This window comes from Setaria viridis, chromosome 2, assembly GCF_005286985.2.
Source record: "Setaria viridis chromosome 2, Setaria_viridis_v4.0, whole genome shotgun sequence".
In the NCBI taxonomy this organism is placed as follows: domain Eukaryota; kingdom Viridiplantae; phylum Streptophyta; class Magnoliopsida; order Poales; family Poaceae; genus Setaria; species Setaria viridis.
In genome coordinates, this window is record NC_048264.2 from 19644304 (window position 1) to 19671875 (window position 27572).

General features: G+C 43.2%; 1 pseudogene; it reads left to right on the top strand.

Annotated features, from left to right (window-relative positions):
- Nucleotides 1–5027: 5027 nt before the first annotated feature.
- Nucleotides 5028–27256, top strand: LOC117844170 (cycloartenol synthase-like; annotated as a pseudogene).
- Nucleotides 27257–27572: the final 316 nt, after the last annotated feature.

The window sequence follows — 27572 nt, forward strand, 5'->3', positions numbered from 1 at the left end:
CAAAAGACTCTCTTGGAGTTCGACATCCTGAAGAACCACTCTCTCCAACCGGGAGTTTCATTCGGCTAAGACCTGAAGGTGCCTGTCTAATTGTCCAGACCCATAGTTAATTGTTTAAATGGGATCCTATGAGTTTCCAAATTAATCCATTTGGTTGGGTCAGGATCTCCCATAGGGCCAAGACCGATGAATCTACGAGTATCAGTTATGGGGATGGTGATTCTTCGTCTGAGTTCCTGAGAAAATATGAGAAAGACTAAGAACAGATCTAAGAATCATGAAATAGTAAAAGGTTAAAAAGGGGGAAAATTTAGAAGATTTACCTCTAGGATGAAGGCCATGGTGGCTGAAGGGACCGCCATTGAGATTCGAAAGACTAGTGCAATTGATGAAGGATGGAAGAAGGTCACCGGAATGCGCTGGAATGCACCTGGAGGCGGAATAAGCAGGGGCGCCGGAGTGCGTCGGAAGATGATTTGCTGGAAGGGAAACTTTTTCACCCAGGGAAGAAGAAGCGGCAGAAGAGATGAGTATTTAAGGGATGGTTCTAGAGAGGGGTAAACACGGAATTTTTACTGCACCGCCCCAACAAATTTCGAAAAGAGCGGTTGCCCGCGGGCACTCTGTTCGAAAAAAAAGATACAATCATCAAAGAGAAGATTTCGGAGCGAAAGGGGTTTTGCCACGTTTATTATTGCGTTATCTCCGGAGGAAGGAATCGGAGTTGAGAACATTTTGGAGCAAAAGATATATTTACCCCGAAACTGGGGGGCATGTGTTGACTCCGATTTTTGACACGTGTTAAGATCAGCGTCAAGGAGAGGAAAGTGGCCGATGTGGATAAGCAAGAAGCTGTGGTTAAGGGAATCGGCCGATATAGCTACAGTATTTCGGCTGATTAGCTGAGGGAGCCGATAAAGACTGGCCGATTGGGAGTCAGAGCAATTTGGCTGATGTGGGCCTAAAATGGGCCAAGGCGGTGACCAGATGAAGACAAGGATTGGCCCATAGAAAAGTTGAATAGTGTTCGACTCCGATACGAGTTGTATTCGTGTGTAATATTTGTTATTTTGAATTAGAGATAAAATTATAGTCGGTTAGGAAATCAGTTGTAGCAGGGTATAAATAGGTGCCTCGCAAGGCTTGTAAAACAACACAACAATCATTAATATAAATCTAATTGTTCATGTAACTTTACTTTCAAGTCGGCGACTTCGCCAAATACGTTTTCTTTTCACGAGTTCGTGCGAGTTGGTAGGACTGCATCAACATGATCTCCGGCCAATTTGTAAGTTCTGCGTATCGAGTAATATCTAAGTTTTAACTTCTAGTGCATCGCTGTTGTTTCGTTTAGATTTATTCACTAGTTATCGATATTTACTAATATTATAGGTTTTACCTGTTATTTTAGTTTTTATCACAAGTTATCTAGCTTGAAACACGGACTGTCAGCTTTGTCAATATTTTGTTTATTATCATACAGCCGATTAGATTTGTTCCAAGTGTTGTCTCTGTGGCATTGTTTAGGTTACTCTAGTAGTTTCTTTTACAATTGCTACGTGATCATCGGCTGTTTCATAGCCGGTCATCTTTACACTAATTCGGCCAATTCGCTGATACATTCTTTGAAATAGATTGGAACTTCAGCCGATCGAACCTTTGGAATTTAATATCTTTCTTTCCTTATCAATCAACAGGTCAGATTGATTGGCACGCCGTGCGAACCGCACCAGGGCAATAACCCGAAGCCAGAGCCATCGTCCGATTTTTAGCGTGAACAGACCCATCATTGCATGATCCAAGTTAGCAATTTGTTTTTATCAGCAGCTTGGTAGATTAAGTTGAAATCCCCTGCAATCAGCCATGGACCGTAACATAGAGCTCTCACGTCACAAAGTTCCTACAGAAATGCTATCTTATCCTCATCTTCCTCAGGACCATTGACCCCTGTAAACAACCAATTACGACCTTCTTGTTCCTCGAATTGGGCTGAGATAGAATAAGTGTCAACTCTAGAGGCTAGAATCTAACAGATGTTACTTTTCTAGGAGATCAACACTCCTCCCCTCGTGCCATTAGCTGGTAGTGCCACATATTTGTCACAAGCAGTGCCAAAAACTAAAAGGAAAATCCGCTGATTCACAACAACAACCTTGGTTTCTTGAAGACAAACCACTGGAGCATTTGTGGACCAGATGACATCACTAACAGCATTACACCGATTTTTTTGATTAAGACCATGTGCATTCCAAATCAGAACAGAAGATGGATTCATTGTAAACACAAAAGGGAAATGACGACTGGCAGCAAGCAATCAGGGACTAAAGGATGTCCCCTGCTAGTACCTAAGAGTCTTCATCGAGGCTCCAACCACAGATAACTGCCATGGCAACCACATGGTTCTCCGCAAGTCAACTCCCCATGATTTTGAAATAGGCATCTTGGGTCTTGGGATCAATTTTAGCTTTGCAATCCAATCCCAGGCTCCGCATCACTCTCCTTTACGATTCAGTGGTGATAGGCCCCAAGGAACATGGATAAGCACCTGCTACCCTTCTACTATGTCGAGGTAGAGAGCCCGGAGCAGCGGCTCTGATGCGCCTCTTGTGAATTACAGACTGCGGAAGGAGCATATCAGTTGGCTTGCGAACCTTAGAGAGTTGAGGAAGTGCCAGCGTTGGGGTAGCGGTGACATCTTCTTCCCTGGAGGTAGGAGGGGGAGCTAGTACGGACGTGCGAGCGTGAGTACATTCACAGTGCCTCAGCCCTAGAGCCGCTAGTCATGGAGGTGGGGGGCACTGCCGTTAGGTCTCGAGACGGAGCAAGCGTCGCCGACGTCTCACTGGATTGCTCGACAGTGGGGAAGGGCTGGAGATGATGGCCCATGAGAAAATTTTCCAAAACGGGGTCATCCATTAGGAATTGGGTCGCTTCATCAGGTCCATCATCCAGCCCACCAGAAGAAGAAGAAGACCGAGAGTACACCAGGGGCAAAACCTGACCCGAAGGTGAATCGTGGGCATTAGGCCCGGGCGACCGGGAGGCAGAAAGTTCTAGCAAATCGATGATAGGTTGGGGGGCTTCAATCAATGAGGGTGCTGCCGAACCCTCTGAGGAATCCTCACTACTGGGCCATTCGGGTTGCACGCTGAAATAGCTTTCAGATTCCAAAGAATTGAAGAGGGGAGCCTCAGATGTTCCTTGCGCAGGGAGCTCAACAGTTATGGTCGCAGATGAAGCAGCGCACGCGGGCTCCTCGGGACTGGGCGTGGGTAAGCCAGATGGCCGTGGAGCCAGATTAGGCAACACCTCGAGAGCAAGCCTCCCATCCCTGATGGACCCTTTGGGTTGCGTGCTAGTATTGTTAGCCGATGCATCTTCAAGCTCGACATTAGAAATCAACAAGTTGCACGAAGAATGAATAGGCCCAGCCTTGCATGCACTGGGGGGGCATGCCATAGAGGGGTCTCCCTGCATCGCCTGCGCAGAGTTATCCACCGGCGAGCCACACTTCCGCTGCCAACGCCTACGACAGCGACCACCTTGATGGTCAGCCAGAGGCGGGGATGGGGGGGCATCAGCAGGTGGAAACTGATCGAAACTAGAACATGAAATCACCACCAGATAGATGAGGCTCCGTTTGACTTGGTGGGCATCATCGCTAGCCATTGGTGGCTCGACGAACCCTAAATCCATACCTGCGGGGATACGGCTTGGCGAAGAACACCATGCCGCTAACCAAAACACATCCCGCTGGTCCGTAGTGTCAGGATGCAGGCCGCCGACCCAGCAAAACTCGTTGAGTAGGTGTTCCGCCGTTGCCAGTTCCCAGGTGTGAGCAGGAATGCTACGCAGCTCGACTTCGACAGGGATAGAGAGCGCCGCCGCGGTAGAGTGGAGAAAACGAGACTAGTGCATGATGTGCAAGTGGTGAAAATGAGAGATGATCGGTCTTCCTTCATTGTAGACCCATGTCGCAGTATCAGCATCGGGCAAGGACACCAAGAAACTGGTAGCACTAAACTGACGAATGATGATCCCATATTCCTCCAAACCAAAACATTGGGCAATCGTGGCCTTGATGGAGTCTGATGATTCATCGAGAGAATTCCCGAACATAGACACAACCAGGGCACGAGAAAGCTCTTCCTCCTGTTGCACCAAGGTGGCTGAATGGTCGATGATCCGTCGAGGTCGCACAACCGAGGCTCGCTCCTCATTGTTGGAGGCTGAGAGGGGAGCATCGCCGGCAACCACCCCCTCAGGGAAGGGGTCGGGGACATTGGACGATGGTTGACCAGCAGCAGCATCCACACGCCGTCCCCGGCATCAGCACCACCATCGCTGTCCAGGAGCATTCGCTCCAGCACCGGCATTCGGGAGGGTCGCCATGGAACTCACAGGAGGAGGGGGTCTTCACAGAGGACCTCACTGGCCGCCAGACCAACCGGTGATCCGAGGAGGACTTCGGGCACGGAGCTGAAGGTTGGTGCCGACATACATAGGAACGATGACCGATTTCCTAGTAGTGGAAACAACGTGGTGCGGAATGGCAGCCAGCCGCCTGGTGGCCCAATGAGAAACAATTGAAGCACCTGCCTTGGAGGTCCGCAGGGACCGATCGATGAGGCAGGTGAGTGACACACAGACGCGCGCAACAATTACGACGACTCTATGCAGTCCACCAACCCTCCGCGTCTAGCCCCTAACGAATGTGGGGCAAATGATCTGTCAGACGCAGCACAGCACGAGGCGATGGCGCCTCTAGCGACGGGGCTAGCACGACGCGAGGCGAGGGCGCCTTTAGCGACGGGGCCTGCACGACGCGAGGCGAGGGCGCCTCCAGCGAGGAGGCCGGAGAGGTCACCTGGTGAACGCTGTCCCTAGGGCACCGCTGAACCGCCCTCGGGGAAGCCCCCTTGAGGAGGGCATCCTTGAACGAGATGGGAGATACGCCGGATTTGGCTGAAGAAGGCGAACCATTGAGCCACCATTGGGCCTTGGAACGACCAGTAGGCGCCCCGAGCATGACCACATGGCCGCGAGCAGAAGGGGTTCTCGACGCCGGGGAAGGGGAAGCTGGTCTAGGGAAGGATGCAGCCAGGAGGGTGGCCGCCGTGCCCAGAGTAGGCGATGACGTGGGGATGGTGCGAGGGGAGGTGTCGGGAGGGAGAGCGGGGAAGAGGACCTGAGCCATCTCTCCACCTAAACGAAGTACCTGATGGTATTTGAAAAGCTATCAGTTGGAAGGTTATATAAACTCATATAATAATTTTATCTTGTTTGTTTGTGAGATGTCCATTTAGGATCTTGATTATTCTGTCGGGAGTTCTGCTTTGATTGGACTGCAGGAAGATTTGTACTATCCGCGTCCATTTGTTCAAGATATCTTATGGGTCACTCTCCATAAGTTTTTGGAACAAATTATGGTGCGTTGGCCTGCGAACAAACTGAGGGAGAAAGCTTTGGAAACTGTGATGCAGCAGCACATTCACTATGAAGATGAGAACACTCGATACATTTGCATTGGTCCTATAAACAAGGTACATTGAGGAGTGAGGACTATGACTTCTTGTTGAATCTTTATCAAAGCAGGTGGAGATCTTTTCTTTTGCCCTTTCCATGCTGCAAACGTCATGAACTTTTTTTGCATCACGAGGCCATACTCTTGCAACTTTAACATGCATTTGTTTAGCTCTCCAGTTAAAAGAGGTAAGACATTAAGGATTGCGGTGCTTTGTAGAGTGCCTCCTCAGTCCTCACCACCTTTTTTGCCTCGGAGAATTAAAAGTATTTCTGCTACCTCTGTTGGTTAAATTATAATTGCAGCAGAATGTTCACTGTCTAGTTAGTTTTGCCACTTCTGCATGCACGATGATCATATTGTGAGCTATAGCCTATCCAATTGGTAAATTATGTATCATTTGATGCCATAAAGACTTCTGAACAGTGGTGCAAATGCAAACTACAGCCCTATGTACTAGCATATAATAAAGGAAAAGGTCCATTTTTAGCCCTAAAACTTTTAGCCCTTGAACTCTGAAACCATACAACTTTGACCCCTTAAACTATTAAAACTGTACATGTTTGACCCTCTGACCGATACATCCCTGTTTTGATGCACAAATCACAATGGGCCTACTTGTCAGCATCCCAACCTCGTTATCTTCCTCATCTTCCCTCCTCCACATTGGCATGGGAGATGGCACTGCGCGAGGAGTTTGCTAGGTGGCTCACTTGTGCCTCTTTTGGGCTTTGAATCTGATTGGGGAGGATCAAATCAACGAGGCTAGGGGACGGATTCAAGCAGATGGCAAAGCTATTCCATAGTAATGGATGGATTGTTGGGGCAGCGTCGGATTCAAGCAAATGTCCAGGTGTCCTGGAAGAAAATAGCAGGAAGCAGAACAAGGATGGGGATGCAGACAGACAGGAGAAAGATGATGAGGCCAGGAGGCTTACATGTAGCGCATTAGCATGTATGCGCCATGTCAGTACCCAAATAGCAAAACCACTGCCATGAAGGTACCAAAGGATGTTTTGGCTGAAGGGCAAACAGTGTTGGGTTTTAATAGTTTATTAAGGGTGTCTTGTTTGAGGTCAACAGCTAAGACCGGATTCTGGTGATTTTTCGAGTCAAAAAAGGGCTTCATCCTAAGTCTAAACAAATTATGGTTTATTCGTCTTTCCTTTTTCCTGACAATATTGTAATGTTAACAAAAGCAAAACCCTTCTCATTTCACTTTCATATCTTGAATTCCTCAATCATTTTGAACCACATTGTGTTTCTGGACTTCTGCTTCTTGCTTTTGCGGACTTGTGCTTTCTCCTTATCCTGTTGCTTGAGTGAGAAAGGATCCACATGATGATGCAGATTATTGTTTGTAGGTTTTAAACTTGTATCAGAAATCTAGCTTACTAGATTAGTGTAATATTTGTTAATTGTTTTTTTTTGACGTGGTTCAATTTATATATAGCTGCAAGGAATTATATGCAGGTAATGAATATGCTTGCTTGTTGGATTGAAGATCCAAACTAGAGGCATTCAAACTCCATATCCCACGAATCTATGATTACTTGTGGGTCGCTGAAGATGGCATGAAGATGCAGGTAGCTAGTGCTTCCTTTATGTGCCATTTTCCTTTTACTTTCTGTACTTTCCATTCATGCGGTTTTTCTTTGAGTGTTAATGCGGCTATTATGTGTCAAACTTATTAATGTATATTTTTAGTTGTTTGGCACTGGAAATTGTTTTTGTGTTCAGTTAGCCCTAGGTTTCCTTATTTATTCAGTCTTCAAAATAAGAAGTAAACAGTAGCTGGTTTCACTCAATACAGCCACTCGGGTTGAACCCGGGGCTCACCATTTTGTGGGTGCCTCCTGGCTAGTCAGGGCTAGATACTCCTTCAATATAAGTCAGTTAGGACATTGCCATGGTCTCCAACATTGCACTTTTGGCCAATAATATGTATAAGAATATACTATTTTAAATAGAACGATTTCTATAGTATCAAAGTATGTACATGACAAATCTAGTAACATCACCCTCATACTATCAATCTATATGCCTTTTCAGATGTTGATGGTCAAAGTAAAAAAATGTTTGACTTAGAACAAAACTAAATGGACTTCTATTTTATTTAGGATTTGAGTACTCTGATATTTTAAATAACTTTGCCTTAGGGAGTCTCACCCTGTGGTTAAGATAAAAAGTCTTCAAAATCTGTAACGTATCATAAATCTAGAGAAGTGTGCAGCACTAGCGTGCCTTTTACTTTGAAGAGACTTAACTTCTGTTCTGTAGGGCTACAATGGTAGCCAGCTCTGGGACACAGCTTTCACGGTTCAAGCCATTGTGGCTACAAATCTTCTTGAAGAGTTTGGCCCCACCCTTAAACTAGCGTATGACTATATTAAGAATTCACAGGTAAATCTCCTTTTTGTCTACAGAGGCATATATAAGGCCAATTGTACTTACAATAAATTCAATTTGTCATGGAAGGTTCTCGATGACTGCCCTGGAGATTTGAATGACTGGTATCGCCACACATCTAAAGGAGCATGGCCGTACTCTACAGCTGATCATGGGTGGCCTATATCAGACTGCACCGCAGAAGGACTAAAGGTACGGCGAATTTTCTTTACCTATGAGGAAATTTTATTTAGAAGTTTAAGTTTTTTTCCTCTATTGAGTTGTAGGATATTGTTTTCTCAGCGTCTCTAAACTCTTTGGTGCACATGAGATAAAATGTGGCTCTCTTATGCTCCTCAGCATTTGTGTGCTGGTATACTTGAATATAGGCCCAAGTGCATTGTCATGATTATTAGTTTATAATATTTTCATTTCTGCTCTTTTATTTTATCTCCAGGCCTCATTATTGTTAGCAAAGATTTCTCCACATGTTGTCGGCGAACCTCTGCAAGCTAATAGGCTTTATGATGCTGTCAGTTGTCTGATGTCTTATATGGTAGGTATCTTTGGACCTTTTGTTTTCACAGACAAAAGAATCTCGAATTTCATTACTTTCCTTTCTCAAACATGCAAGATAGCTGCATGTCGTTGCATTGATAGAGGAGGATAAAACAGCCCAAATTTCATTCCTTACTAGCAACAAAATGCATCTTTGAACTATAAGATTGTAAACATTAATTATATCATTATGGGAACACTCACCGAGTCCTGTAGATTCTAGTACTGGGATTGTAAAGCTTTTCATATTTTTTGAAGCAGCAGTATGGTGCGACATCCCTAGTGTTTAAAAGGATAAATCCAGAGAAATTAAGGAGGAGATTAGAAACAAACCAAATTTGCGAAGTGTCCAATTCAAAAACACTTCAAATTTTTCTAAGTGTTGAAAACACCCCCTAAATGGCACTCATTTGGGTAGGATTTAAAAACAGATTTTTATATAAAAACTCAACTTTTGGCCAATGTAAGAGTTGTAGAACTTTTCAAACTAAACAACTTTAATAATTTGCACTTTCTCTATTTTTATTGGAAAGCATTCAAAAACTAGGTCAAAATTTGGTCAATTTCAAGTCGAATTCAAATTAACTTTGCCCGACGTTCTACAAAATTTCACCCGAGTTTATCTTCAAATCTGTTAGAATTTTCACCTATTAGCTTTTTTAGAAGTTGGAGTCCATAGTTCAACCTCGAACTTTTACATTTGAAGTTTTCAAAGTTCACTTCAAATTTTGGAAGCAAATCCAGCCAAAAGATCCAGCCTACGCACAAACCCACGTGCGCCCGGATCGCGGTGATCACGCACGGCGTGCACGCCGACGCCACATCGTGCCGCCCGGCTAGCCGCTCCCTATCGCCCAATCGCTGCCGACGACAAGACCGCACGAGCACGGTATCATGTATCTAGTTCAATTTAAAAATGCTCATGAGCATATTACTATCCTGTATCTAGTACTAGAATTTATTTTGGGTAAAAGCCATTAAAATGCCTTATAAATCTTGTAGTGCTCCAAAAATTGTGAAACCAATTCTGTTAGCTTCCTTTTAACATGCATGTTCCATATCTGCAACTTGTGTTAGTGGAATCCATGATGTTCATACTATTTTAAATCTAAATGCCTAGTTGCTATCTTAATATTGTTATTTGCTTGATAATTAGTGTAAAACCGATAAAAATGCAAAATAAGTTTGGTTATATTCTTGATACTCATGCATGTCTAGTAAAAATATTTATCCTTGTGAAATATGTATTTTTGGTTGCTTAACAAAATGCATGTTGTTTAATATTCTTATTGTGGAATAAATAGTTCATGCTCTGCAACTCCTGATAAACTCACAGAGTCACAGCAGCCTTTGATAGTGTTCAAAACCATCATGTAAAATTTGTGCAAATAGACTGATTATAGAACTCTATTTAAAAATAATTTTTCATATTTTGCAATTTAACACTGTTTGATTTTTAATAAATTATGAACTTGCCAAATTCACCTCAAAATTTTACAGTAGATTTATTATGAAGAGGAAAAGTTCCTGGGAAAATTTCATGTTCATATCTTAACAGATGCTTTCTAAAACATTTAATCATGTTGCATGCTAGTTAATCATTAATAATAAGTACTATTAGAACTTGTAGGCTCACGAGTAATTATTGTGCTTTTCTTTAGTAAGTTTATCACTCTCAAGAAGGTTGCTAAATAGTACCAACAAGACACCACCTTATCTTTTGAATACCAAGTTTCTAAGAATCTTATATGTGTACACAATCACCATCAAAGTAAAACACATGTTTTTTCACAACCAACCTTATTTTGCGAAGAAGAATTGTTATAAACTTATCTAGGTGAATGTGGTCACAGGAAAGAAATATTTACAAACCTTCTTTAGGTGAATGTGGCCGAAAATGCACCCTATGTTTTTGCAAGATTAACGAAATGCAACCTACATCATGAAATCTTATACATGAAATCTTATGCATATGCATCTCGTGTAGAAGCTAACCTCGATGACAGCACGTACGAGTTGGTTCCAGAAGCTGAAGAAGAACACTCCACTGCTACATTAAACTTGATCGAGACCACTCAAGACCCGAGCCAAGCTTCGCAAGAGCTTGAGGCTAGCGTAGGACAAGAAGGCAAGCCTCGAAGCATAATCCTATTTTCCAAATTATGCAATACTTATGTTACTTATGTTTGTGCATTAAGTTCATAGGAGTTGCTTGAAACCTTAGTTGCATGCTCCTAGTACCATGACTTGAATACTAGCACGTTAAGTCGCGTAGTTGTTATGCTAAATAGGGACATGGTAAAGGTCGAGTGATTTCCTATCACTCGTGAGTTATAGGAGTTGCCTGTTTATTTATGTTCGAATCATAAGGTTCACGGGCACGGCTTGGTAATATGCTCTGAAATGGTGGATGCCTCGTCTATTTAGAGGAAAACTGGTAAGGTCGAAATGTGTTAGAGTTGTCGTCAAGTGTTTGAAAGTACTAAACACATACCGAGTATGGGATCGGGAAGCCTATTACCTGACTGAACCAGCGCGTGGACTTTATCCCTGCTCTCTTTGGAACCGGGTTCGCCTGATGCATCATGTGGGTAAAAGTACAGCCTCGGTACAGTGTCATTCTGGGACTGTGGGGCATTGTATCCAAGGCAAGTGGGCCCTGGACACGTGCCGAGGATCGATCGAAACATTGGATATATGTCAATCCGGCGTGGTACGCATATGTCAACCTAGCGTGGTCCACCTTGCAAGGTTAAGAAATTCGATTCAAATCATCTACTTCTCATAGTCTGGGACTGCTTGACCGCCTTTCTGCACTGAGTAAGAAGAGCAACAAGTATTATGTTTAATATTGATGCTCGATTAAATTGCTTGTTCTACCATGCTTTCTTACAATAGGTGTGTACCTAGAATAGTTAATCAACTAGAACTTGATGCTAAAACTTGAAAGTAAGGATCTACTTTAGAAGCTTTTGGCAAAAATAAACCCCTCAGCCAAAAAATCTTGCATGTCTAGGAGTCGGTGGATTAGATACCATCTAACGGGTAAGTCTTGCGGAGTATTAGTATATTCAGCCTTGCTTGTGGCTATATTTTTAGGTACCGTTGATGTTGAGGATATGATTGCTAGTGTGACTTGACCGTGCCAGCTCCCTCCGGGATGGACGATTGAGTGGAACCCATCCTCGGTGGGCGAGGACCATGGCGAGTGATATCACGGTCGGCTTCACCATGGTATCGTATATCAACATTAGATCTATCGTTTTCTTTTCCGTTGCTTTGAACTCTGAAACTACTTTATGCATTTGAACACTCGATTTGTAATGAATTAAATTGGGACCTCTATAGTCTTTTATCTGGATTATTGTAATCTATGGGCTCATCCTGGTGCGAGTTTTGTATGCTTGTTTTGATTGGAAATACGTGGTTGTATCGGGTGAAACCCGACAGACTAACATTTTAATCCGATTAAAGTGTCTATTCGCATTTGAGGCGATGTTGAGTGCACTTTTGCTGGGTTAATATGGATGGTTCTACCACAACTGGTATTAGAGCGAAAAGCATACACTAGAGAAAGCAACAAGTCTTAAAAATGTATTTCGATAAAACTTGCCTAGAAAAATTGCATTTGAAAAATGTGTTGGTTTGTTAAGGATGAAAGTTAGTCCGTGAAGGCCTAGGGGATTATGGGTTGATCAGGTGGTTAACTAACTTATTGGTTATATTATACTGACTTCCAGCACATTTATTTTCAGTCAAAACTTACTTTCTTGCACAATAGTTGGCACAGGGGTACGGCGATTGGTGTAACGTACCCACGGCATCATATGGAAATATGATGGCAGCACATAAAAAGTGAATACGCTATCTTAGCATATGAACATTGCCCGTACAGCGAAAATCGTGCGGGTGCCGTTTCTATAGTGAACGGTAATGAATGTGGATGCTTTCATGAGTGCTGGCATGAAAGGTTCAATTTGTACAAATGATCTTCTGCAGGTACACTAACTGTGATTATGTTAAGTTAACGAATGGTTAGAAATTCGACTAGATATTATAGGGAGAGCCGTAAATTGTTGCCATGCCACTGGCACTAACCCCGTAAGTCCAAGTATTTGGCAATTCTTTGAAATTGTGAGGACGCATAGGTCATGCATGCATCATGTTAAAACCCACAAATTGGAAGTTGGAATAACTTTTGCATGTGTAACATATCAACCTAATGCCGCTCTCACAAAAACTCTTGCCGATCACCTATGGATTTTCTAGTGTCACGAACTGCAGCTACCTACTATTAGAATTTTTTGGGCTATTAAATGATCTTTGTTCTAGAAACATCCTATAGGAATGTGGTTCAAAAATTAGCATGTGTTATTCTGTAAAAATCTCATAAAATTTGGGCATAACTTGAGTATTTTTCCCCCTCAAATTATTAAATCACTGTTTGCTGAAATTTCTGGGTTCATAGCCGACCAAAGTTGAATTTTTTGACTACCTTGGGATCCGTTTCTGTGCCGTGTTGTAAAAGAAACGTTGTAGATACCATAGTGGAGAACCTTCTGGTACAATTTCATTATTTTTGGATGTGAAGCTTAAGAGTTATGGTCAGATTAGTGATGCACAGTTACAGAAAATTTCAGATTGGACCACAGTAGGAAAATCCAAGTTTATGGCCCTCTTAGAAGCTGTTTGGGAAACATTTTGCAATAACAAAGTTTTTTGGAATTTGATATCCTAAATTCTCACAAAATTTCAGCCTCATTGGACTTTTATAACTCGAGTTATGAGCAAAACATCACAGCTCGGCCTGCTGAAAAATAACCCGGACAGAGATGCAAAGATGGAATTTTTCGGCCTAGATAACACTTGATTTGGTCTCTAAGTTGAATACCAAAGTTGTAGTATGCTAAATTTTCTACTCACTGACCAAATATGAGAATTTATGGACGCTTGAGTCAGGAGATATGAATTTTTCTCCTATGTGACAGTTTTCTGCCTACATGGTTAACTGCATTTTGAACTTTAACATTCCGCACATATTTTACCTTGTTCATCTTCCTGTGAGCAAGTTTGAAAATTATGTATCTAATGGAAAGGCTCACCTTGTAGATGGTGCAGGGAACGCGTCAGAACCCTGGTGGTTTTGGACCTAGTGGCAGCAGGCAACATACACCACCACCACCCCCCCACGCTCTATGGAGGTGATATTGGCTACCCAAACTAAATTGCTGCAGCATCTTCTCCAAGGACAGCAGCAGCAGCCGCCGCCTTAGGGTGGGCGGAATGTCCATCAGCTCTGGGATGCAAGCTACGAGGATTTCTTAGGCACCAAGCCCCCTTTGTTCCGCAAGACAGAAAAGCATCTAGATGCGGACGCTTGGGTTCGCACTATCGAATCCAAATTCTCGCTACTCACGGCAGCTTGTCCGGATGAGAACAAGCCGAAGTTTGCCGCATAGCAACTTTGTGGCTTTGCATGATTGTGGTAGGATCATTATCATGCCATGCTCCCAGCCGATCACGTGGTTTCTTGGGATGAGTTCAAGGTTGCCTTCAGGGGCCATCATATTCCAGAGGGTTTAATGGAGAGAAAACTGAATGAGTTTTTGGCACTAACTCAGGGCACACACAATGTGCTCTAGTATGCTCAGGCTTTTAATAATTTGTGTCAGTACTCAGGTTACCATGCTGACTCCAATGAGAAGAAGAGGGACCATTTCCGCAGAGGTCTCAACACCAAGCTCAGGGAACGGCTGAATCCCATCAAGGTGAATAGTTATAATGAGCTGGTGAACTTGGCGATCTCTCAAGAGGATTGTATCTTGACTCATCGGGTAGACAAGAAGAGAAAGGCTCCAACGGCCTTGCCTAGTGCCCCAACTCCAAAGTTCCGACTGGTTCAAAATGCTCCACCCCGAGTTCCTTAGAGAACCCCTCAGCTTGGATGTTGGGTTATCAGGCCACCTCAGCAGCTGGGAGCTCCACGTTTCCCTAACTTTCAGCAATAAGGCCCAAAGCCAAATGCTCCACAGCCAGCTCGTATTGGCAATGGGAACCAATGCTTCATATGTGGGAGCTCAAATCATTTTGCGAAAGAATGCCCACAGAATAGGCTCCAGAACCAGGGACAAGGCTCATACCAGAACAAGGGCAAGAGGCGGAAAGTCCAGGTAAAGCAAGGGAGGCTTAACTTCACCACTCTCGCCGATCTTCCTAAGGGTGCACCAGTAATGATGGGTATTTTCTCTATCCATAACCAGCCTGCGGTTATATTATTTGATTCTGATGCTCACATAGCTTTATTGGAACAAAATTCAGTGCTAAATGTGGATTGGATTTCTATCATACCAAGGGTCTTATATGATTTAAACACGTGGTGGTAAAATTGCTTCCAACCAAATAACATTTTGTGTGCCACTCAAATTGGGTAGTAAAATTTTCAAAACCAATCTTATTATCTTGGGTTTGTAATGAGGACATTCCTAGCATTCACTCATCTTCACATGAAACTCCACTTGGTATAGCTGATCCAATTACAAGAAGTAGAGCTAAGCAATTGGAGAAGAAAATTCATTCTCAGGTGAACGCTAACCTTATGTTTAATAATCAGTTTATGTTGAATGAGCCTATACTTTTGAGTTCTTGTTCCAATGTCCTTAGGAATGATGGAGTGTATGAACCAGCATGGGATGAAGATGGATTCAAGCCTCTGGACATTTGAACCAAGAAGCCTATGGTGTGCATGAATAAAATGGTGGTTCATCACCTTTGCATGGGAATGCAACTAGAAGCTAGATGACTGACACATGGTACGAATTCCAAGCATCACCGTGGACAGAATACAAGGAGTTAGACGGTGTTCTATATGTGGATGGAAGCATCTTCAAGTCTATTTTCCACTCCATCAAACGGTTCATTATTTGGACTTCCCAATAAAGAGTTATACTCATTTTAGTAACTGCTGCCAGAAGCTGTAAGCGCGCGAACCAGCCACGAAATCCACTAGTGCATGCGCATGCTGCCATTTACTCCAAGCTGAACGCCCCTATCTCTATATATATCTTGTACTAGACAATGAAAGGTCAGATCTTGATTGACTAAATTCAGAATACACAAACTCGTGGAGTTTTGTTTATGCGTGAGTCTTGAGAGGCTTGCAACACTTGTTCTTTTCGATTCCTGAGGGAGTTGTAGAACGCCGAACTGCGGTTCATCCAGTTCGTGCCTTCACGTCTATAGGGTGTGATTGCGTGGGCTGTTTCGTCGGTATGTGGAAGTGGGATTGTCTCGGTAGTTCATCGCGTGGACAGCCTCATGGTGCACTGCCTCTTCACCAGGTCACGCAGCGACAAGTTATCAAGTTCGCGGATCCTACGAGAGGATCGGGCCACACAACTTTCTACACGCGTTGCATAGGCGTGTGCATATCAGTTTGGAAGGCATAGATATAATTTTGGGGATAAATTGGATGACTTAGCATAAGGTCACGATAGACAATGCAGCATGAGCCGTCCAAATAAATTCACCTACACATGGATCTTCCACACTTTACTTGCTAGCCCAAGAGTGCATAAATTTGTGCGCTTATCCAGCAATAGGGTCCCGATTGGAGGATATTCCCATGGTATGCGAGTATGCCGATGTTTTTCCGGATGACTTGCCAAGAATGTCACCGGATTGGGACATTGAATTTGCCATTGAGCTACAACCAGGCACTGCACATATCTCAAAGAGACCTTATCGAATGCCGCCCGTGGAGTTGGCAGAGTTGAAAATCCAGCTTCAAGAGCTATTAGACAAGGGCTTTATTCGCCCAAGCACATCACCTTGGGGCTACCCAGCTCTCTTTGTGAAGAAAAAGGATGATAGTTTGAGGATGTGTTTAGATTACCGACCTCTCAATGCGGTGACTATCAAGAATAATTATCCACTACCCCATATTGATGTCCTCTTTGATCAACTTGCCGGAGCCAGAGTATTCTCCAAGATTGGTCTCCACTCTGGCTACCATCAAATTAAGATCCATCCGTGTGACATCCCTAAGACCTCCTTCTCTACTTGGTATGGATTATATGAGTACTTAGTCATGTGTTTCGGGCTCACGAATGGTCCTGCCTACTTCATGTATCTCATGAATTTGGTGTTTATGCTCGAGCTTGACAAGTTCGTTGTGGTCTTCATTGATGACATCCTCATATATTCCAAAAATGAGGAAGAGCATGCTCAACACCTCCGCATTGTTCTTCAACGCCTTAGAGATCATCAACTCTATGCCAAATTCTCTAAATGTGAATTCTGGTTGGATAGTGTAAAAAACTTGGGACACACCATCTCTAGTGAAGGCATAGCAGTTGACCCAAGCAAGATGCAAGAGGTGATGGACTGGAAGCCACCCACTTCTGTTCATCAAATCAAAAGTTTTCTTGGTCTGGCAGGCTATTATCGTCGTTTCATTTCGGATTTCTCAAAGACATTCAAGCCAATGATCGAGTTGTTAAAGAAAGGGGTTAAGTTTGTATGAGACAAAAGTGTGAAGAAGCTTTCCACACTTTGTGAAAAACTGCTCACCTCGGTGGCAGTCTTAGCCCAACCTGATAATACCAAGCCCTTTGACTTTTACTGTGACACCTCTAGCACTGGTCTCGGTTGTATTCTTATGTAAGATAATCGAGTCATTGCTTATGCTTCACGTGCATTTCGGCCTCACGAGTAGAATTTCCCAACACATGACCTTGAGCTAGCAGTAGTGATTCATGCTATGAAGATCTGGAGACATTATTTGATGGGTGCTCATTGTAATATCTACACCAATCATAAAAGTCTCAAGTATATCTTTACACAGGCCAATCTGAATATGCGTCAAAGGAGATGGTTGGAACTATTTAAGGATTATGATCTAGAAGTGCATTATCACCTCGGGAAGGCTAATGTGGTTGCGGACACATTAAGTCGCAAGACTCATTGCCATTGCCTTTCCGCAGAAAACTTCACAGAAACCTTTTGTCATGAAATGAGGAAGCTTAATTTGGAAATTGTTCCTCAAGGCACACTGAATCACATCTCTATCAAACCTACCCTGCACGATCAAATCATTATGGCATAGCTAGGGGATAAAGAGATAAAACTCATTAAGCAAAAGCTTTCTCAAAGGGACGAAGGATATAAGAGTTTCCACCAAGATTGGAAAGAAGTTGTATGGTTCTAGTACCTCTCAGTTGTTCCAACAGATCACGATCTCCAAAAGCAAATCCTGGATGAGGCACATCTCTTCCAGTTCTCTATTCACCCGGGTAGCACCAAAATGTACGAAGACCTTAGGCAGAATTTTACGTAGATAGGGATGAAAAGAGAAATTGCTCAATATGTGTCAGAATGCGACACTTGCCAAAGAGTAAAAGCAAGCCACTTAAGAGTAGCCAGTACTCTTCAACCGTTACCTATACCATCATAGAAATGGGAGGACATAAGCATGGATTTCATTGTTGGTTTGCCCCACACCTCTCAAAAGCATGATTCCATATGGGTTATAGTTGATAGATTGACCAAAACCGCACATTTTATACCGGTTCAAACAACCTACACAACCAATAAATATGCTGAGCTATATCTTGATCGCATTGTTTGTCTACATGGAGTACCCAAAACGATCATCTTAGATCGAGGTGCTCAGTTTGTGGCATGCTTACGGGAACAGTTGCAAGCTTCTCTTGGCACTAAGCTAATCTGCAGCTCAACCTATCACCCTCAAACAGATGGACAAACTGAAAGGATAAATCAAATCCTTGAAGATATGCTTTGAGCTTGCGTTATTCACTATGATAAGAACTGGGGCAAATGCTTACCCCTAACAGAGTTTTCTTATAACAACAGCTACCAAGCTAGTTTGAAAGTGGCACCATTTGAGGCCTTGTATGGTCGCAGGTGTCAAACTCCGTTGAGTTGGTCCCAAACTGGAGAGCAGAAAGTATATGGGCCAGATTTGGTAATTGAGGCGGAAGAGAAAGTAAGGGTAATACAAGAACACCTCAAGGGCGTCCAATCTAGACAAAAGAGCTATTTCGACAAAAGGAGGAAACCATTGCAATTCAAAGTTGGTGACCATGTATACCTTCAGGTTTCACCAACCAAAGGGTGTGCAAAGGTTCAGAGTAAAGGGAAAACTAGCTCCTTGATATATTGGTCCATACGAAATCACGAAAATTTGTGGATCCGCGGCCTATCGAGTGAAACTTCCACCTAGACTCTTGGCTATCCATGATATCTTTCATGTATCTCAACTCAAGAAATGTGTTCGAGTTTCAACCGAGATTATCGAACAACAAGAAGTATGGGTAGAACCGGATCTATCTTATGTTGAGTGTCCCGTCAAGATTGTTGATCGCAAGGAAAGGAGAACTAGGAGGCAAGTGGTGAAAATATTCAAAATTCAATGGAGCCATCATACCGAAGATGAGGTAGCATGGGAAATTCAAGAATATCTCAACAAAAACTTCCGCGGTTTTCTATTCAACTAGAAATGTACATGCGCATCCACACTAGTTTTTCATTACCTGAATCTCGGGAAGAGATTCTTTTTAAGTGGGGTAGGTTATGACATCCCTAGTGTTTAAAAGGATAAATCCAGAGAAATTAAGGAGGAGATTAGAAACAAACCAAATTTGCCAAGTGTCAAATTCAAAAACACTTCAAATTCTTCTAAGTGTTGAAAACACCGCCTAAATGGCACTTTCTTGGGTAGGATTTAAAAAAAGATTTTTATATAAAAACTCAACTTTTGGCCAATGTAATATTTGTAGAACTTTTCAAACTGAACAACTTTAATAATTTGCACTTTCTTTGATTCTGAGTGGATGCATTCAAAAACTAGGTCAAAGTTTGGTTAATTTCAAGTCAAATTCAAATTAACTCTGCCCGGCGTTCTACCAAATTTCACCCCATTTTATCTTCAAATTTGTTAGGATTTTCACCTATCAGCTTTTGTAGAAGTTGGAGTCCATAGTTCAAACTTAAACTTTTATATTTGAAGTTTTCAAAGTTCACTTCAAATTTTGGAAGCAAATCCAACCCAAATATCCTGCCTACACGCGCCAAGCGTGAACCCACATGTGCCTGGATCGCGGTGATCGCGCACGGCGTGCACGCCGACACCATGTCACGCCGCCCGGCTCACCACTCCCTATCGCCCAACCGCCGCCAATGACAAGACCGCATGAGCATAGCCTTCACCTAACCGTACGCCGCGCGATCTTCCCCTCCTCATGCCAAATCTCCACCAGCCAACCCCTGGGTGAGGGCCACATACGCGCGAGCTCCACACGCCATCATCGGCCAGTAGAGTGCCACCTCTGCCTACCACCTCTGCCCGGCCGCCGCCGTCCACGCTAATGTGCACCTAGCCCGGCACGAGCATGGCCTGCTCCCCCACACCGCATTGCCACTATAAAAAGGCACTCACCCACCTCACCGTCGCCACACCTCCACCCACACCGAACTTTGCCGCGTCACCATTGACACCCCACCACCGAGCTCCCCCTCCCGAGGCACACCTAAGCCACCTGAGCCCTCCTTCGCACCACCCGACCCTCACACCACCTTCCCGAGCCCTCCCCCGGCCTCCTCCACTGTCACCTTCGCCGAAGATGAAGCTCCCATGGCCACGCCGCCACTGCCTTGTGGAGCACCACCGCTAGACCTCCTCCGCCCTCGACCCCCACAGCTTGACGATCACTGATGAGCCCCTCGTCACGCCCATGCCCTTAGCTTACACTCACCTCACCGGAGCTCGCTGGAATTTCATCGCCGCGCCGCCGGCCAAATCCCCAAGGACCACATTGCGAAACCAAAAATATTCCTAGGATCTTAGGTCTAAAATGCAAGGGCCGTGTTGTGAAGCTTCAAAAGCTTTAAGGGCCTGGTCGTAAAACGTGTTTTCCTTTTTTGGTTTTAAAATGCATTTAAGCGGCTGAAATATGGAAAATGTCTAGGAAATTGTAGAAAAATGAGAAAAATATGAAACTTATTTTGCTAGGTTCCTGATGGTGTCTAGTTCAATCTAAAAATGTTCATGAGCATGTTACTATCCTGTATCTAGTACTAGAATTTATTTTGTGTAAAAGCTATTAAAATGCCTTATAAATCTTGTAGTGCTCCAAAAATTGTGAAACCAATTCTGTTAGCTTCCTTTTAACATGCATGTTCCAGATCTGTGACTTGTGTTAGTGGAATCCATGATGTTCATATTGTTTTAAATCTAAATGCCTAGTTGCTATCTTAATATTGTTATTTGCATTATAACTAGTGCAAAACAGATAAAGATGCAAAATAAGTTTGCTTATATTCTTGATACTCATGCCTGGCTAGTAAAAATATTTATCCTTATAAAATCTATATTTTTGGTTGCTTAACAAAATGCATGTTGTTTAATCTTATTATTGTGGAATAAATAGTTCTCATGCTCCAATAGTGTTCAAAACCATCCTGTAAAATTTGTGCAACTAGACTGATGATAGAACTCTATTTAATAATCATTTTTCATATTTTGAACTTTAACACTGTTTGATTTTTAATAAATTATGAAGTTCATCTCAAAATTTTACAGTAGATTTCTTGTGAAGAGAGAAAGTTCCTGTAAACATTTCCTGCTCAAATCTTAATTGATGCTTCCTACAACATTTATTCATGTTGCATGCTAGTTAATCATTAATAATAAATGCTACTAGGACTTGTAGGCTCACGAGTAATCGCTCTCAAGAAGGTTGCTAAACAGTACCAACAAGACACCACCTTCTATCTTTTGAATACTAAGTTTCTAAAAATCTTATATGTGTACACAATCACCATCAAAGAAAAACCCATATTTTCTTCACAACCAACCTTGTTTTGCGAAGAATAGATTTGTTATAAACTTTTCTAGGTGAAGTGGCCAAAGGAAAGAAATGTTTGCAAACCTTGTTTAGGTGAATGTGGACGAAAATGCACCCTATGTTTTTGCAAGATTAATGAAATGCAACCTACATCATGAAAGCTTATTCATGAAATCTTATGCATATGCATCTCGTGTAGAAGCTAACCTCGCTGACGACACGTACGAGTTGGTGCCGGAAGCTAAAGAAGAACACTCCACTGCTGCGGTGAACCTGATTGAGACCACTCAAGACCCGAGCCAAGCTTCGGAAGAGCCCGAGGCTAGCGTAGGGCAAGAAGGCAAGCTCCGGAGTATAACCCTGGTTTCCAAATTATGCAATACTTATGTTACTTATGTTTGTGCATTAAGTTCATAGGAGTTGCTTGAAACCTTAGTTGCATGCTCCTAGTACCATGACTTGAATACTAGCATGTTAAGTCGCGTAGTTGTTATGCTAAATAGGGACATGGTAAAAGTCGAGTGATTTCCTGTCACTCTTGAGTTATAGGAGTTGCCTGTTTATTTATTTTGGAATCATGACGGGTGGGGCTTGGTAATATGTTCTGAAATGGTGGATGGCCTGTCTATTTAGAGGAAAACTGGTAAGGTCAAAATGTGTTAGAGTTGTGGTCAAGTGTTTTAAAGTACTAAACACATACCGAGTATGGGATCGGAAAGCGTAATACCTGATTGAACCAGGGCGTGGACTTTATCCTGCTCTCTCTGGAACTAGGTTCCCCTCATGCATCATGTGGGTACAAGTGCTGCCTCGGTACGGCGTCGTTCTGGAACCGTGGGGCATTGTATCCAAGGGAAGTGGGCCGTGGACACGTGCCGGGGATCGATGGAAACGGTGGATATATGTGAACCCAGCGTGGTATGCATATGTCGTGCGTTTAGGTCCACCTTGCAAGGTTAAGAAATTCTATTCAAATCATCTGCTTCTCATAGTCTGGGACTACTTGACTGCCTTTCTGCACTGAGTAAGAAGAGGAACAAGGATGATGTTTAATATTGATGCTTGATTAAATTGCTTGTTCTACCATGCTTGCTTAGAATAGGTGCTTACCTAGAATGGTTAATCAACTATAACTTGATGCTAAAAGTTGAAAGCAAGGATCCACTTTAGAAGCTTTTGGCAAAAATAAACCCCTCAGCCAAAAAACCTTACATGTCTAGGAGTCGGTGGATTAGATACCACCTGACGGGTAAGTCTTGCGTAGTATTAGTGTAGTCAGCCTTACTTGTGGCTATGTTTTCAAGTATTGTTGATGTTGAGGATATGATTGCTAGTGTGACTTGATCGTGCCAGCTCCCTCTGGGATGGACGGTTGAGTGGAACCCATCCTCGGTGGGTAAGGACCGTGGTGAGTGATATCATAGACGGCTTCACCATAGTATCGTATATCGATGTTAGGTCTATTGTTTTCTTTTCCGCTGCTTTGAACTCTGAAACTACTTTATGCATTTGAACACTCGGTTTGTAATTAATTAAATTGGGACCTCTGTAATCTTTATCTAGATTGTTGTAATCTTTGGGCTCGTCCTCGTGTGAGTTTTGTATGCTTGTTTGGATCAGAAATACGTAGTTGTATCGGGTGAAACCCGACATACTGCCATTTTAATTCGATTAAAGTGTCTATTCAAATTTGAGGCGATGTTGAGTATACTTTATCCAGGTTAATTTGGGTGGTTCTACCACATATGGTAAATGTCACATAGTTACCTCTCTCTTGAAGAAGTCATGTCTTCAGGAGAAGGCTTGTAATGTAGCAAAATGTCATAGGAAATGACAGCTATGTGTGTTCATTTTTTTATTATCAAAATGGTTGCAGAATGTCTAATATAGCAGTTGACTCATTAAAATCGCAGAAATAGACTTATTATGGGTATAGATATCTTTTCGAAAAGTATATGTTGAACATAGAAATCAACTTTTTGTTGCCAGCATTTCTGTTTGATTGAATCTTTTTTTATTTCTCTATGTTTTGAAATATTGCATGCATATTTCTGGTGGAGGTACCATTCCTCATAAGTTTTGGTTAACCTTCACAGAATAAAAATGGTGGTTTTGCATCATACGAGCTCACAAGGTCTTGTACTTGGCTGGAGGTGAGCAGTGACCTTTCAGGACCCTCATTTACATGTACGTGCATGTCTAAGCATGGCAGTACTGCATATCCGTTTTTGACGTGCTAGCATCCAAACTGGGAAGTTACTCTTAATCAGATCACTGGTAAACTTTTTAATTTACATATTGATTTGAATACAGCTTTCCTGGGCTCTTTAGTTAGATGCTTGTTTTCTTCAAAAGTAGAACTAAACATTATTCATCTAAGATTTCACATTATTTACATACTTTTATCAAAACCGTCCAGATTATCAATCCTGCTGAGACCTTTGGGGACATTGTGATTGATTACCCGTAAGATACAATATCTCTTCTGTTATCAATCCCTGGTGCTAATTTGTCATGTATCAAGCTAGTGATGTAACACTCAATTGGAAGGTATGTTGAATGTACATCAGCAGCAATTCAGGCATTGTCATCATTCAGAAAGCTCCACCCTGGGCACCTCAGGAAAGAGGTGGACAACTGTATCAGCAAAGCTGCTAATTTCATTGAAACTATTCAAAAAGTGACGGTTCACGGTTAGTATTTAGACTCCATGCACAAGAGCACCACTAAACATGGTTTTTTCCTTTTATGATCCTCGAATCGACATAGGTAGAAAAGATATATTTAGCTGATCTGGAATTGCTGAAGGAAACGGCCTCCAGGAAATTCTAACGTTCTCGTTAGGCTGGGTTGCCTTTTTTGTTGTTGCAGTCTAACTACAATTTTAAGACTACGTATTATCTATCCTTGTTCATATATTCAGTTGGGTCCTTCTATATTGTTCTAAAAAAAGAATACAAATTTAAATCCATATAACACTTTTGGGTTCTCTATCTTTTCTCCAACAGGTATGGTTCTTGGGCTGTTTGTTTTACCTACACCACTTGGTTTTGTTGGCAGAGCCCCTAGCTAGCACTCACACTCGCGAACACAGAAACGCCAGTGAGGGAAACACAGCTCGAGTTTGCCGGCGACGAACGCCGCGGAGCCACTGCTCCTGTATCTCGGCCTGCTTCTATTCAAAACGGACTCGGCAAATATCACCGAGTATCTCGGCCTGCTTCTATTCAAAACGGACTCGGCAAATATCACCGAGGAGTTCTGGGGCTACAAATAGGCCAGGGGTCCGTGGAGCCACCCTCCCACGCCCGGCCTTCGCGCGTGATCCGTTGGACGTGCTCGACGTCGCCGCGAGCCGCTCGCTCGTCCGGACGACGCGGACTCCTCCCATAATCACTCCACGCACACAACTCCTCTAACCAATTAAGATCGTGCGTTCTACAGCTCTCAGCACACACACGATCTATCTCCCTAGACCACGTGACACACACGTACAACAACTGGACTCCTGTACGTGACATATACACGTACAGGACCTGGACACTCTACACGAATCGGACACACGCGCCAGGAACATACCATGGCGTGTTTATTCCTAACAGGTTTGGAGTGAAGGGATTAATTGCAGCGGGTAGAACATTCAAGAACAGTCCTGCAATCAGAAAGGCTTGTGACTTTCTGATGTCAAAAGAGCTTCCTTCCGGTGGTTGGGGAGAAAGCTATTTTTCATCTCAAGACCAGGTAAATTCATTCTTACCAGCTTCCTGAAAATAACACCACCTTCCCACTACCAGTATCACGGATATACTTGCGACGTTGTTTGCTGCATTGCGTGCTATGGTCAAGGTTTCCATAGTGTTATCTTTTTTGGGATTTAATGTTCCTAATTTATGTACTGGGTCAATACAGTGGAAACAAAGTCAAGAGAGGAACTCGTTATATTTCGCAACGTGGATTCCAAAACGGCACACTATTTATCCAGTGTTTTCCGTTCATTCTTTCCAGCTAGTGGCTCAAACAGTGGTTAGGCAGATGCAGAGATTGTAGTTGTGTACAATGGGAGGATGAGGTTTGGCACCCCGTTGCTCCATCGTTTGGTGGAGTGAGCCCGAGCGCTGGGAGGTGGGTATAGGTGAGCAGATAAGTTTATTTCTTGCTTAGCCAACCTGTTGCCATCTCCATCTTTAGAGAATAGATGACTGCCAATAACAATCCAAATCGACTGGAAACAAACTGACCAAACAAAATCTTTGGAAGGGAAGGAAACTAACGTATCTTATCTCCTGAAAATTTGCCTATCCAGCGTTATTATGGACCTGTAGTGTGTCCTGCACTCTTGCAAGTCAGGCGTGTCATTGCTGGACCTGGGTCCTTGCGGCCCTGGCGGTGCCTCTGGTCTGGGACGCACAGCATGGCATGTCTCCTTGTTAAAACATTTTGTCTTTTTTTCTCGAATGAAAACAGCTCTTCCTTGACCTGAAATTGTTAAAACAATTGCACTATCTTTTGGTTTACATTCAATCAGGTTTACACGGATCTACAAGACAAACATGCTCATGCAGTGAATACTGATTGGGCTATGCTGGCTCTTATTGATGCTGAACAGGTATCCTTTGTTTCTTTGATTTAGTTTGTGGGGTTTGGTAACCCGATAGGATTTGCTGATTCCTAATGCACTAAAATCTTGTTGGTACAGGCTGCGAGAGATCCAACGCCTCTACATCGAGCAGCAAAGGTTTTGATCAACTTTCAATCAGAGGATGGAGAATTTCCTCAGCAAGTAAGTCACAAATGATCCAGAGAGAAAATAGCATCAGTGCTTTCTTCCATACATTTACTCCTCAGTTAAGGTGAAGTTAGAGCTGGCAACCCATTTCTGTACTCCCAGGGGGTTATCTGTCCCGGCCTCAAAAACTAACTGGTAATTACTGGTAAACTAATAATCTTCTTGTAAGCTCTTGAAACTCGAAACCAAATAAATGATCTTTAGATCAAAGAATCAATACTGCATGGCATTCCTGAGTCATGACTCCAACCTTAGGTACAGCATAAATTAATTGGTGTCGTCCAAGTTGTTGGTTGCAAAGTACTCCCTTCTCCTTAATAAATTATGTGTATTGTACGTTCTCGGGAAAAGAAAGCATTGGTCTTTTTTGGACGTTGTACTTTGCCTTAGTAACAAGGTAAACATGGTGGCGTGTAAAGTTTTCATAAAGTGTGTAGCCAAATTTAGTAAATTACACATTATATTCTGGAGGTAATATTCTTATGCAGTTTTGGGTGGAACGGGTTTTAGATCAATTTATTGTTACCTCAATATTAACCTGATGTTCATGCTTAAATTACTGTATTCCTAATTTACAGGAGATAATAGGGGTCTTCAACAAAAACTGCATGATCAGTAACTCCCAGTACAGGAATATCTTTCCGATTTGGGCTCTCGGAGAGTACCGGTGCCGATTCCTGGCCGCTGGCAACTAGTATTGGATCATCAACTAGTACGTGATTTGGCTGGCTGGTTTACGTACATGGTTGAAGTTGAAGAGTAGGCTTGGAAGAGCTTTGTGAATCTATTGATGATGACGTAGCTCTATGTTCAGGTGCTGCTCAGGGGTGAAAGATGTAGCTAGATTCAGGCTAGAGGATTTAGTTTTAAACTGTCTTGCATGGCATTTTTTTTCGCACAATCCAATCGATATCCAGAATGTGTGGCAACTGGCGATGCGGGATGTCTTCCTGATGTTGCCGAGGCCACAGAAGATCGAGCATCATCATCCCACTCCAGCCTCGTGCTAAATTTAACCTTTCATGCGGCAGCACACCAACTTTCTACTTCCTCTGGCCGCAAATATAAGCATTTTTGGGTTTTCTCCTAAGTCAACTTGTAAAACATTTTTTAACTTTGACCGTCAAAACAACAATTTTCATAGCCATACTGAGGGTTAGGTGTTGGGGGACTGTTCCCCGGCCCTCGCATCGTCTCGCTCCAAAGCGGCACGGGGCGACTCCCACCCGTCACCACTCAGCCCTATCCAGCAGCCTAGCTGGCCATCGCTGTCACCAGCCACCGGCGGCCCCTCCCCCTCCTCCTCCTCCTCCTCCTCCTCCTCTCCTCTATCCTTCTCTCTCGAGCATATGCTCTCGGATGTGGTCACGTCGGCTCGCTGGCTTGTGCAGGCCCTAGACGTCGTGTTCGCGGATCTGGGTGGTGGTGCACCGGATCCGAACCGTGGCCCACC